Source organism: Myotis yumanensis, unplaced genomic scaffold, assembly GCF_028538775.1.
Source record: "Myotis yumanensis isolate MYYU_CA2020_CCGP unplaced genomic scaffold, mMyoYum1.0.hap1 SCAF_11, whole genome shotgun sequence".
NCBI classification, from domain to species: Eukaryota; Metazoa; Chordata; class Mammalia; order Chiroptera; family Vespertilionidae; genus Myotis; species Myotis yumanensis.
Window position 1 is genome coordinate 22,552,715 of NW_027223762.1, and position 13,313 is coordinate 22,566,027.

Below are 13,313 nucleotides of genomic sequence, written 5' to 3' on the forward strand. Positions count from 1 at the left end.
CTTACATCAGCTGAAATCTCCCACACTGCAATTTGAGACAGTTCTTTTTGTGTGCGACCTGAGTGCAAGTTGATGATTGGAGTGGGGACTAATATCATTGTGGGCTGAATTGTGTCCCTCCAGAATCCCTATGTTGAAGGCCTAACCCCCAAGTACCTCAGATTTGGAGGCAGGGCCTTTACATCGGAATTAAGGTAAAATGAGGCTATTAGGGTGGGCCCTCATCCAATATGATGGTGTTCTCATAAGAAGAGGATACTTAGACATACAGGCCCCAGAGTTCATGCAGAGAGAGGGCCATGTGAACAGACAGCAGGAAGGTGGCCATCTGTAAGCCAAGGAGAGAGGAAAGCAACTCTGTTGGCACATTGATCTTGGACTTCCAGTCACCAGAACTGTGAGAAAATACGTTTCTGTTGTTTAAGCCATCCAATCTGTGGTATTTTGTTACGGTAGTTGTAGCAAACAAATACAAAATGATTAGATACATGATTATATAACACACATGATATGACACATAATGTTTTGCCTCTTGTTGGCCTGTCCAGTGTCTAAAGGGCTATAACCTAACTGATGTGATGGTGGTTGAGGTTTCCACCCCTCCTCTGGCTCCTGGCTCTTGTTCAGTAGACTGTTGGGGATGAGAGCAAGACCTCCTAAGAAAGGACAGGTGTTCACGCCTTTAGTCACAGCATGGGCTGCCCTCCAAAGTCCTTTTTAGAAAAACAGGCTCAAATATGACAAAGAATAGGCTGATACAGCCCTCAGGAGAGAGGGCTCCCCAGCACCACAAAAGCCAAGCTCCCCAAAGAGGTCAGCACGGCTTAAGCGTCCCAAAGGTCGACACATCAAGATAAATCGGCTTGTCAGAGAGAGAAAGCAGCAAAAGAGACTGCTTGTTGGAGATTAGATTAGACCAGAGAAGATTTCATAAAGGCAACACAACCTGGGGATTGAGGACATGGGAGGGGAAGAGGAGGGAAAGTGCTGGCTGAGAAAGTGTCAAAGAGAAGCTGAAACTCTGGAGCAAGAATCAGCTCAGTGAACACAGAAAAGGATTCAGTAGCAGTTAAGGCAGGGCCATTGTTGGGGAAGAAACTCCAAGTATTTGTACTCTACCATTCTCTAGTTCTACCCATGTAAGCTCCCTGAAGCAGGGCTGCTGCATATGGTTGTGTAGGTTGTCCATTGTACAATGGTAGGAGGCACCATTCACAACCATTGCGCAGCTCTAACTGGCAGCTCTCTGTGAAGCCAGAGACCACAGGGAACACAGAAGCCAACCCTAAATTGCCATTTCAAAAAGACTTGTTGCCTTAACTGGAGTGAGTAACCTTTTCACAAACATTGGCATCAGAGTGAGAGGATTCCAACCATACTAGTATAGCCAATGAAAGATGAGTGGTATTTCCTCCCAGGTAGTTCCCTACTGGAGATGACCTTCAAGAAAATTACAAAGCCAATGGTTCTTAAGGTCTCACACTAAGTTGGATATTTTTATTTATTTTTCCTTCACATTGCATAGAAGCAGCTTAACCAGTATAATACACTGACAGGCAGTGCTGCATATTTGCGTCCCAAAGTGTAAGTTATAGGCTTAATTTTAGCCTAATGTGATTTGAAATGGGAAACCATAGTTGCAAATAGCCCTGAAGGTAATTAAACCCCAATGGGGGTTGGTAATAATGGAGACATGACAGACCCCCTTGCAATAGCTTACTCCACACAATAGGCTAGTGAAATTATGGACCTGACACACAATATATTTCATGAAAACTGAAAATGTATTTAACATCTCTGCAGTTGCTATGGCAGATATTTTTTCCCCCTATGGAGAAGAACATTACATTTTTAAATTATTAAGTTGCTAGGGAAAATTGTGATTTGCCGTTCTTACTTACTGGGGAATATATGGCTCTTCTGAAAAACATCTCCCTTCCTTCATGGGTTTACAAGATAAATTTGGAAAGAAGAATGCTATATTGGCCATGATATTGAGCAGGAGAAAGGTTGATGTGGTCAGAGCCACAGGACTGGGCTTAAAATACAAAAGAATCATCCTGATTTTCAGAGAAACTTGGAAGAGAATTTCTTTAGTCATTGAGAGCTCAGGAGGGCACTTCATTTTGGTAAACCCTGAAGCAGTCCTTGTATCTGGGTGAGAAGAGAGAGTGTGGGAAAGTGTGTTTTGAGGATAGTATTTTTTTCCCTAAAAAATCCTTTTTTTTTTAATTCCACTATTCTACCCCATTGATCTGTTTTCCTTTATTGCAAAACTTCTCAAAAGTTGACTATTCTCTCTTGAAACAATGCCAATTTAGACTTTTACCTTCACTGTTTCATGAAACCAGGCTTGACAAGGTCACCAAAGGCCTCCAAATAGCTAAATGTATTGGTCAGTTTTTAGTACTCATCTTACTCGGCCTATTAGATATATTTGACAGTGGTTGATCATGCTTTTCTCCTTGAAATACTTTCAGGATATCACCTCTTCTGGTATATTACTACTTGTCCTTCTCAGTCTTGACATCTCTACTTGGATGTCTAGTAGGTACCTTAAATATGTCCAAAACTAAACTCTTAATATCCACCATCCAAATGTGTTCTTTCTGCATATCAGTAAATGCTTAGGCCAGCGATTTCCAACCTTTTTCATCAGAGGGCACATGTAAACTAATTACAAAAATTCTAGGCACACCAAAAAATGTATTATATTTTTTTTGCTGCTCTGACAAAAAAAAAAGTAGGTATAATTTTGATTCATTCATACCAAACAGCCGTTGTGTTAGCTGCTGTCATTTTTTCTTCATTTGACAATCTAAGGGAAAAGAGAACAGTGCCTCTGACTAAATAGTCAGGTATTTCATGTTTTTAAAAGTCTTTGCAGCACCTCAGTGTGCTTGCTGCAGCACACCAGTTGAAAATCGCTGGCTTGAGCCAAAAATCTTGTGGCCATTTTTAACTTTGTTTTTATACCCCACAACCAGTCTTGGACAGTTCCCTTCAGATTTACCTTCAAATGTAACAGCATCTAATCTTTGCTCCCTACTTCTGCTATCTCCCTGGCTCAGATGATCTACCTCCCTGCCCTGGACATCCAAACTGTATTCTGCTTCTGTTCTCCCTCCCCACCTCACAAACTGTTCTCAACACACCAGCCTGAGTGAACTCATCAGTATTGAAGTCTGATCACAGGATCCAGACTGTGTTCTTCCTCTAATATTCTGCTGCCAAGAAGGGCATGGTCACTTCTAGGGAGGGGGACAAGGAAAGGTCTGGTAGAATTAGGACTTGAGTCAAGCTTGAATAACAAATAGGATTTGAATAGAGAAGGGAAGACAGACATTGTGCTCTGGGGAATACGTGGGCAAGGTCCCCAGAGGAGTGAGTCTCCTGATGCGTTCAGACCAATGAGGGGCCCAGTGCAGCGGACATCTGACATTCATGTTGGGGAGTGCCTAGGAAGATAGAATCGGGTCAGATGGTGGGAGGCCTTGAATGCCACACTCAGGAGTTTGGCCTTTATCCTGCATTTTCTAGTAGGCTTGGGCACGAGGGGAGTGGGAGCAACTATGAAATTCACTTAGCGTAGTTATCTCAGCTGCCTGCCAAGTAGTCTATTTAGTCCAATTCACAGGCAGAGCTTTGTTGAACATTGAGAAGTCACTTGCTCCGTGTGAATCCAATCACCACGGCAGGCACACCTCAAAGAGGGAACACACAGCCGCCTCTGAAAAGCCTGCCTCACACTCTGGCAACTCAATTCATGAATATGCTTTTCCAATGTCTGACGCTGCTGCTTAGCAAAGATATTATGGGACAAATCCTTGATTTGACCTTTTGTATCTCTATACATCCCACTGTGCTAAAAGCAATTATGTGCATCTTGTGTGTGGGCTGTTGGAATGGGGAGTCACTTAGCGACGGGTCCTTTTCACACTCCAACTGTCCTCTAGCTCATTCCTTTCCCCCTCACACAAGGGCCCCGCACAGCAGGCCTCCTCTGCTGCTTGGCAGAGTCTAAAATGGAATTAGGGGGAGGCAAGCAGGGATGTAAACAGGTGGAAACAGTTCCTGTCATGGCGATTAGCATTCCCCTTGGCCAGGCACAGCTATGGATGAAAAATGGGGTGACAGGGAGGAGAAAGCTGGCTGCGGGGCAGGAAGCAGAAGAGGGCTGAACTCATTGTCAAAGGCACAGCCAACTTTCTACAGAAACTTCCTACAAAACAAAGCAACCCCAGTGTCAAGGTGGGTGGTATGGTTTCTATCTAGCAATAGATGATCTGTCAGCCGTCTTCTCTGCCTGTAGTAGATTTATGTGTGCTTATGTCTGAGTCAGGTGATTACACATGTGTGCAAGTTTTGATATCTGCATGTGTGAGGATATACAGTCGTGTCTGTGAGTGTCTGCATGTTGTATATATGTTCGAGTGCTTTATGAATGCCTGTTATGTTATCGATGTGTATATATTTATAGGCATGGATGCCAAGGAGAACACATGTTGGTGTCTGTCTATATGTGTCTCAGGATGTGTATATGGAGCATGCATGTATACATGATTGTATGCATGTCATTTCTGGATTTGGTATATTCCTCTCTCTGTGTACACATGCATGGGGGTACTCATTGGCATGTATGAGAAAAAGGCTAAATGAGAAAGTGCTCCTCTGTCCTTCTCTTTGATGGAGCAGCTCAGCATGACTGTGGAAGCCACTCCAGTCCTGACCAGAGAGAGAAGCTTTGATATTGCTAAATAGCCCAAGGGTCTGGTTCTTTGGGAACTGATGCCGTTGACCCAGCTCCTCATTTTCCCTAAACTCCAGCCCTAAAAGAAGTTGACAGACTCAGAACTAGGGAAGATGTCCTGGAAGACCATGGAGGGAGAGAGTTAAAATGCTGGAGGCAAGACCCTGGAGGAATTGGGAGGAGAAAATCAAGGATCTTTTCTGAGTTTTTAGATATAAATAATTTACAGAGGAAAAGTGAGCTGGCCTCTAGGGCAGGAGGGAAATGCAGACAATGAAATAATGGTGAGTAAAGTGATCTGCTCCCAGCCCAGGTTCTTCGCTGATTGAGGTGAGACTAGACTGGAGAAAGAGGAAATTAAACTGACAGGTGGGGGAGGGTTATCAGAGCTGACCTGGGCCATCTCTGCTGTCTGCAAGAGCTCTCACCTTCCAGTGTACAATCACCTGATGGGCCACCATTGACTCTGGAAACTAGAGCAGAAAGGAGAAAATTAGCAATGCCTGCAATCAGAACTATATGCGGTTATCCAAAAAACCCTCCCAAACAGCAAATTCTTTTTTTTTTTTTTTTTTTTTTAATCTTTATTGTTCAGATTATTACATTTGTTCCTCTTTTTTCCCCCCATAACTCCCCTCCTTCCAGCTCCCACCCCGCCCTCCACCCTCACTCCCCACCCACTGTGTTCATCCATAGGTGCATGATTTTAGTCCAGTCACTTCCCGCATCTCCCACACCCCTTTTCCCCCCAAGAATAGTCAGTCTATTCCCTTTCTATGTCCCTGATTCTATTATAATCACCAGTTCATTCTGTACATCAGGTTATTTATTCACTTGATTCTTAGATTCATTTGTTGATAGATGCATGTTTGTTGTTCATAATTTGTATCTTTACCTTTTTCTTCTTCTTCCTCTTCTTAAAGGATACCTTTCAGCATTTCATATAATACTGGTTTGGCGGTGATGAACTCCTTTAGCTTTTCCTTATCTGTGAAGCTCTTTATCTGACCTTCAATTCTGAATGATAGCTTTGCTGGATAAAGTAATCTTGGTTGTAGGTTCTTGGTATTCAGCACTTTGAATATTTCTTGCCATTCCCTTCTGGCCTGCAAAGTTTCTGTTGAGAAATCAGCTGACAGTCGTATGGGTATTCCCTTGTAGGTAATTGAGCCTCTTTCTCTTGCTGCTTTTAAGATTTTCTCTTTGTCTTTTGCTCTTGGCATTTTAATGATGATGTGTCTTGGTGTGGTCCTCTTTGGATTCCTTTTGTTTGGGGTTCTCTGCGCTTCTTGGACCTGTAAGTCCATTTCTTTCTCCAGATGGGGGAAGTTTTCTGCCATTATTTCTTGAAATAGGTTTTCAATATCTTGCTGTCTCTCATCTTCTGGCACTCCAATAATTCTGATATTAGTCCGCTTAAAGCTGTCCCAGAGGCTCCTTACACTATCTTCACACTTTCGGATTCTTTTTTCATTTTGCTTTTCCAATTGGGTGTTTTTTGTCGAATCTTTGGTTTGATTCTTGTGCTCCTCTGGTCTGCTATTGGGTATAATATTCTTTATTTCAGTCCGTGTATGCTTACTTTCTAATTTCTTTATCGTAGCATCGAGGGTCTCATTAGTTTTCGTGAGGCTCTGCACAAATTTATGGCAAGCCCTCAAAATTGCGATTCTTAGCTCCATATCCTCCATTTCTGTCATGTTTTTTTGTCTCCGCATCTTTTATGCTTTCTTGGTGTACCCCCTTGTGGTCTCTGTGCGCAGTCTTGTTCTAGCCAAGCCTTAATTGTTGTAGTTAACACTAGAGGGATTTGACCACCAGGCCGACTAACCAAACAGCAAATTCTACTGCAATTGCCAGCTTCTTGCCATTCCAACTTCCAATCAGCAGCATGTGACCAGACATGATCTTATCACCTATTCCAGACCACCTTTGAGCCTCTCAAATTATTCTCAGGGTAGGGAGGAGTTGATGAAACCTCATGGTCAGGCTGTCTGCTTTTCAAATCATCCAAGAGACTCACTCAGAAAAACCTTTTATGATTATGTGTTGATTGCTCATTGTATGCAAATTAAGAATAGAAATAGAAAACAAACCAAGTTATTCATGAGGATAGAATCTGGAATAATCAACATTTAACATTTTGACGTATGTTATCCCAGTTGTTTTTTCCTATTATGTAGCATAAGTTTTTTTCTGTGTATGGGCACAAGCAGGTTTACAGTTGTTCGTATGGAAAATAATACAATAATTAATAAATAATAATACAAGAATAAACTTTCATGTACTCACAACTGTAAACCTACTTTTGCCCCACCATGTATATATCTACAAGCCATTTTATAACTTATTTTTTTCACTTATAACATGTCTTAAATGTCTTTTCATGTCAATACAAATCTATACCATCATTTTAAATGGCTACTAAATATCTCATGGCATGGATATACCATCATTTATTTAACTAGTCTTTGTTTGTTAGATATTTAGGTGTGGTTTTTCTTTGAGTTCAGATTTTAAATTTGTGATAATGATAATTAATTTTTAATTTTAACGTTCTTTCATAGTTCCTTAGGTGGGGCTTGACCCTGGGGTTTTATCACTCCCTCTTTGCCTTGAGAATAATCTGAGAGGGCCCAAAGGTGTCCTGGGATGAGTGATAAAATTATACAGGTCCCACTCTGCTGGTGGGAAGCTGAAGTTGCAGGACATGGCCAGTTGCCATGAAATCTGTGGTGTTTGGAGGGCTTTCTGGAGTGATGTATGTTATCTGATTACAGGTACAATCTAGACTCAATGACAGCATCATTGAGGACCCTACAGGGAACAACCAATCTCTTCCCTCAGCCTTCCAGACAGCAGAGAGGGACACAATCAGAGAGCAGAGGCTTCTGGCAGACTTGTTCACTGTCAGCAAAGAGTTGGTTGTAAAGGGGTTTTTCCTGTTCTGCATCACTCACTCTGGTTTTCATTCCTACCTGGGTCTCCTAAGTTTATTTTGCCACTTCTGTTCCCAAATTAGAGTTCTTTACAATCAATTTTGTTTAATCAGCTTACTCATTCATTTATTCCATATTCATTTATTCCATATACATTTATTCCATATCCACCTACTATATGCCATTCATTATCCCTAGCATCTGAAGACATGAAGTTAAGTGTGGACGAAAGGGGCCACAATCTAACCTGACAAGCTCAGGGAAGGCCTGCATGGTGGCCTTGCAAACTCAGAGACCTAAAGTAACCACAAAGGATGGTCTGAAATTAAACTTTAACTAAAAGCAGTTATGGTGGGTAGTTACATCCTAGGCTGGTATCTTCACTGACAAGGTCAACCTTTACCTTAACTGAGCCTGTCTCTCTTTTTGCATCTATAATAACATGCCCTTGAAATGTCTGGGTAACTTGTAACTTCCCTTTTTCTGGACCCCTTGAGGTACAACCTAATGTGCCTGGGCACCAGGACAGATACCACAAATTCCTTCATTAACATATTCATTGTTCCTGCACCCACCTAAGTATGTGTCCATCATTTTACTTTTTATCCAATCCCAGGGGTTTCCCTGCTTTGCTTTCTCCCGCCTCTCTAGTCTATCACCAATGGATTTCATATAACCCGCCATTCTCCGGAGCATTATCTCAATTCATTGAGGTTCTGCTTCCTGGCATATGTCGACAGTTTGGCTCAAATAAACTCACAAAATTTTTTACAGGTTTCAATGGTTTTGTTACATTAACATGAGTAAAACACAGTTCTTAGCCTTCGGGTACACTATTTTTTGGACATAACTTAGAGGCAAAGAGATAAAGCCAGAATCACAGTTCTCACTCTGCTAAAGCTGGGTGAATACCTCTTTTCTCCATAAATCCTCCCTGAGCAGGGACACTTCCCCATCTTGACTCCCATGGTTAAGCCATTACAGCCCTTACACAGAACTGTCCGCACTTGAGACTGAGAGCCTCACAAGGCCAGGGACTGGATGCTACTTACCTTCATGTGCCCAATACCTGACCCAGTGTCAGACACACAGCACTAAAAACACTTAAAGAGTATTGCATAGAAGGGGTCAATGGGGGAAATACAGGGACATATGTAATACTTTCAGCAATAAAGATTTAATTTAAAAAATAATAAAATAAAAATAAGCGTATTGCATAGGAGAACAATGTGGTAACCACCGCCAGCCAGCCTTAGTCCCCCGCACTGGGTCATCATGCCAGTCAGCTGCACTAATGACCAGTCTTCACTCTTCTCGAAGACCTCAGCTAAGACTGTGGGCTCTGAAGTCAGTGTGTGGGTTCAAATCCCTTCTCCCCCACTTACCAGTGTGATCCTGGATTAGTCACCTAGTAGATCGGTGCCTCAGTGTCCTCATTTGTGCAGTGCGACTTCTCCAGTCACTTTCTGCGATGGAGGGCCAAAGCCTAGAGACTCCCTCCCATCCCTGTTACCCATTGGCCAGAAGCTACCATAAGTAAAGCATAGGATCTGCCTGGAACTGAAGCAAGTAGGAGCTTCTGCCAAGTGCCCCTAGAGCTGCCAAAAGCAGACGTTCTCATTACCCTAAGAACAGGCCCCCAAATTGACAACTGAGTGCTACCATCTGTGTTTAAAGGACAAGAGGAAAATGCTCTGATAAATCAGTTGGAAAGGGGCTGAATGGGAATGTATATGCACCAGCATGTGGGTGTGGCTAGCAGTGTTGAGTAAAAGGAGCAGAGAAAGAGGAGGTCACGTCAAGTTTCATTAAGCTTTGTTGACATGGAGGTAGTGAGAAGTTAATATTGGTTTCTAGTGGAAAGTTTTATTGTGGATCAAAATCCAAAGTGCAAAAGGTTGTTTGATGTTTTCCTTTACAGGGCAGCTCATTGATGTGTAGGCTTAGCTATAATTTTGTTTTGCCTCCTGAGGCAAAGATTATAGCAAGTACATTTGAAAGCAGAAACATGTTCTCCCCGCTCCCCCCCCAACCCCAGCGTGGGAAGAAGGAGGTTGCATCAGATCTGGCTAGGTTAGAAGGGGTCAGTTGCACAGAAAATGGAACACTTGGCAGCCAGGGTCCAAACCCCTTCCCCTGCTCTGCACTGCTCTGAATGTCCCCATTCTGTCTGCTTTTATTACACTAGCTGCAATTTCTCTGTCCTCCCTGAAAAGGATCTCTTTCATGAACATATTTGTTTATGTTTGGGTTTTTTTACCCCAAGTTGTTGATTGCCTTCTAATGTGCTAGTGTTGCATCAAGTTTTCACACTCTGCAGGGGAAGGCAGACACATACAGGTAACATTTACTACAAGTGAAAATTGTTTTGCTGGTAGAATGAGTATAGTGCAGTGGTTCTCAACCATGGCTGCACATTAGAATCACCTGGGAATCTTTTTAAAATCCTGATTTCTGGGCCTCATCCTCCCGGAAGATTTTTAAAAGATTCCCAGGTGATTCTAATGTGCAGCCAAGGTTGAGAACCACTGGTTTAAATGGAGAGGTTAAACACTCAGATAGCAAACAGATGTGGCAGGAAGGGTTTTTTGTTGTTGTTTTTTTCTCCTTCCCTTTTCTTCTTGGAGTACCTACCAGGTTGGGATGACAGAAGGAGACCGGCTCTCCTAGCATGACTAGATACAGATGTACAGACTGTGCACTACACAGATGGAGGGGGAGCCATTCATATAGACAGTGGGTGGCCCCAACAGGAGGTGGCAGAGATTACCATCAATCAATTTTCCTAGTCTTCTTCTTGACTCCTCCACAGTACCCAGGAAGACAGTCAGGGGGCCTTTAAGATTTTCTCTACTAGCAGAGGACAGATTTAATTTGAAATTCATGTCTAGACTTACATACATGAGAGTAAATAAATGCATATTTACTCAACTTAAAAGTTTTCAGGTGTAATTTTCTCCATGTTTCCTATATTTGGGGTTTACTGTGTTTCTTAAATCTATGGGTTGATAGTTTTCATCAAATTGGAAGTATTTCAGCCATTTATTCCTTCAAATAGGTTTTTTTGTGCTCTGCAATTACGCATATATGAAGCTGTTCAAAGCTATCTCAAAGTTCACTGGTGCTTTTTAAATTATTTATATTATATATATATATATATATACACACACACACACACACACACACACACATATATATACATATATATATATATGATAGTTGTGAATTTAACCTTGTTGGGTACTGGATATTTTTGTATTCCTATACCTGGTGATGCCTAAGCCATCATCTAAGGCTTTTCTCATTGTCTAAAAGTTAATGTTTACCTTCTTTTTGGTAATTTTGCTGGGAATTTACGTTGGAAATCACAGTTTATCCACTCAAATAGCTACATAATATCAACAGTGTCTTATTGCTCTAACAACTTGCAAGGGAGGAAAAACTTTTTCCCTTCTAACCTTCTAGGTTCTCGGCTGGGGCTCTGATACAGAAGACATATTAAGAAGATAAATGCGTATGCATTTATTTAATATAAGTTGTACATGACACAGAGCCTTCATAAAGAAATGAAGACCCAAAGAAATGGTTACACCTGAGTGTTTTTATGCTAGGTTTGATGAAAAGTGGAAGGTTATGGAAAAACAAGATTGGGAACTGCAGAGCATGAGCTAAGGGTAGTAAATTGGGGAAACTTAGCAAGGCTTTGCATTTTGATTCTTCTTAGTATCCCTAACTTCAAATATAAGGACACCCTTTTCCTCCAGGTATAAGGAGAGCACTTCACATGAGGATCTTATGACCTACTTCAGGGGAGAAGGACAGGGGAAGGTCAGAAAGATCTTCTTTCTGCCGTTTTCTCAAACTTCTTCAGCTTAAAATGTTCAATATATAAAGGTGCCATATTTAGGAGTAATGTGTCCTGAACCCTGTCAAACTTATTTCCCTGGTTCCCGTGAAAATTCAGAGTTTCGGAGATTCCTTGTTGATTGGAGACTGTATGCTGATATCTGTCTGTAGAGATGGAGAATCATGATTGTTTTCTGCCCTCATATTTAAAATGTGCTCCCAGCTTAGGAGGAGCAAGTAGCCCTGTTGGCTTCAAGTTGCTCCTAAAGACTTCTCCTTCTGGGCCAACACAATGCTTCCCCTTGTGGGCTGTGGAACTTTCTTCCTTTTGGGCAGCAAGACATGGCAAACAAGGGTGGAGGAGAAATTGATTGTTCCTGAAATCAGACTTCCTCCTCATGCAGCAATTTCTGCCAGCCCCAAGACAGAAGAACATTACAAAATTTATTTGCAAAAGGCAGAGGAGCAAGAGACAGTCCCCTTACATTGGGAAAATGATACAGTTATCACTGGTCAACAAAAGTTCTGCCTGGGTTAGGAGTGCAAAACTAGGCTCTTAGATTGACCATTGACTGAAATATCTCTCTCTCTCTCTCTCTCTCTCTCTCTCTCTCTCTCTCTCTCTCACACACACACACACATAGATACACACATACAAATGCTACATATACAGGGTAGGGCAAAAGTAGGTTTATGGTTGTTCGTATGGAAAAAATAAAATAATTAATAAATACTAATACAAGAATAAATGTTTCAAGTACTCACAACTATAAACCTACTTTGCCCCACCCTGTGTAAGAACATATTGTTGCCCCGGCCAGGTGGCTCAATTATTTGGAGCTTCCTCCAATATTCCAAAAGGTTGTGGGTTTCAATTTCTGGTCAGGGCACATACCTGGGTTGCAGGTTCAAGCCCTAGTTGGGGCGTGTACAGAAGGCAACCAATCCATGTTTCTCTCTCTCTCTTTCTCTCCCTTCCTCTCTCTCTAAAATCAATAAACATATCCTCGGGTGATGATTAAAAAAATAATATATTGCCCATGTTATAAGAAGAATGAGATACTTATTAACAGAGGCTTTGTTTATTAGGCATTTTTCAACTTACATGTTTCCTCCTCAGATAAGATAACCGAGTGTTGGAGAACAGCTTATCCAGTGTCACACAGGGGTAAGTATAGAGCCCTCTAACTCCAAGTCTCATGCTATTTTCAGCACATCAAAGCTGCCTCACATACCTACAGGGAGGCAAAACCACTGGAGGGTTGCACGCTTTCATTAAAGAAAAAAATTATCATTAAAAATTAATGAAAACTGCCAAGGCCGGTTTGGCTCAGTGGATAGAGCGTCGGCCTGCGGACTGAAGGGTCCCAGGTTCGATTCCGGTCAAGGGCATGTGCCTGGGTTGCGGGCACATCCCCAGTGGGAGATGTGCAGGAGGCAGCTGGTCGATGTTTCTCTCTCATCGATGTTTCTAACTCTCTATCTCTCTCCCTTCCTCTCTGTAAAAAATCAATAAAATATATTAAAAAAAAAAAAAAAAAAAAAAATTAATGAAAACTGCCCGGCCGGCATGGCTCAGTGGTTGAACATCAACCTATGAGCCAGGAGGTCACAGTTCGATTCCCTGTCAGGGCACATGCCCAGGTTACAGGCTCAATCTCCAGTGTGGGACATGCAGGAGGCAGCCAATCAATGATTCTCTCTCATCATTGATGTTTCTCTCTCTCTCTCCCTCTCCCTTCCTCTCTGAAATCCATAAAAAAATATGTTTAAAAATT

General features: G+C 41.9%; 1 long non-coding RNA gene across 4 annotated transcripts in view; it reads left to right on the forward strand.

Annotated features, from left to right (window-relative positions):
* Nucleotides 1-13,313, forward strand: part of LOC139019404 (uncharacterized) — a 90,711-nt gene that overhangs the window by 27,229 nt on the left and 50,169 nt on the right. For all 4 annotated transcript variants that reach the window (XR_011473102.1, XR_011473099.1, XR_011473101.1 and 1 more), the window contains exon 4: nucleotides 12,656-12,703. This is a non-coding gene — a long non-coding RNA (uncharacterized lncRNA). The remainder of the gene's footprint in view (nucleotides 1-12,655; nucleotides 12,704-13,313) is intronic.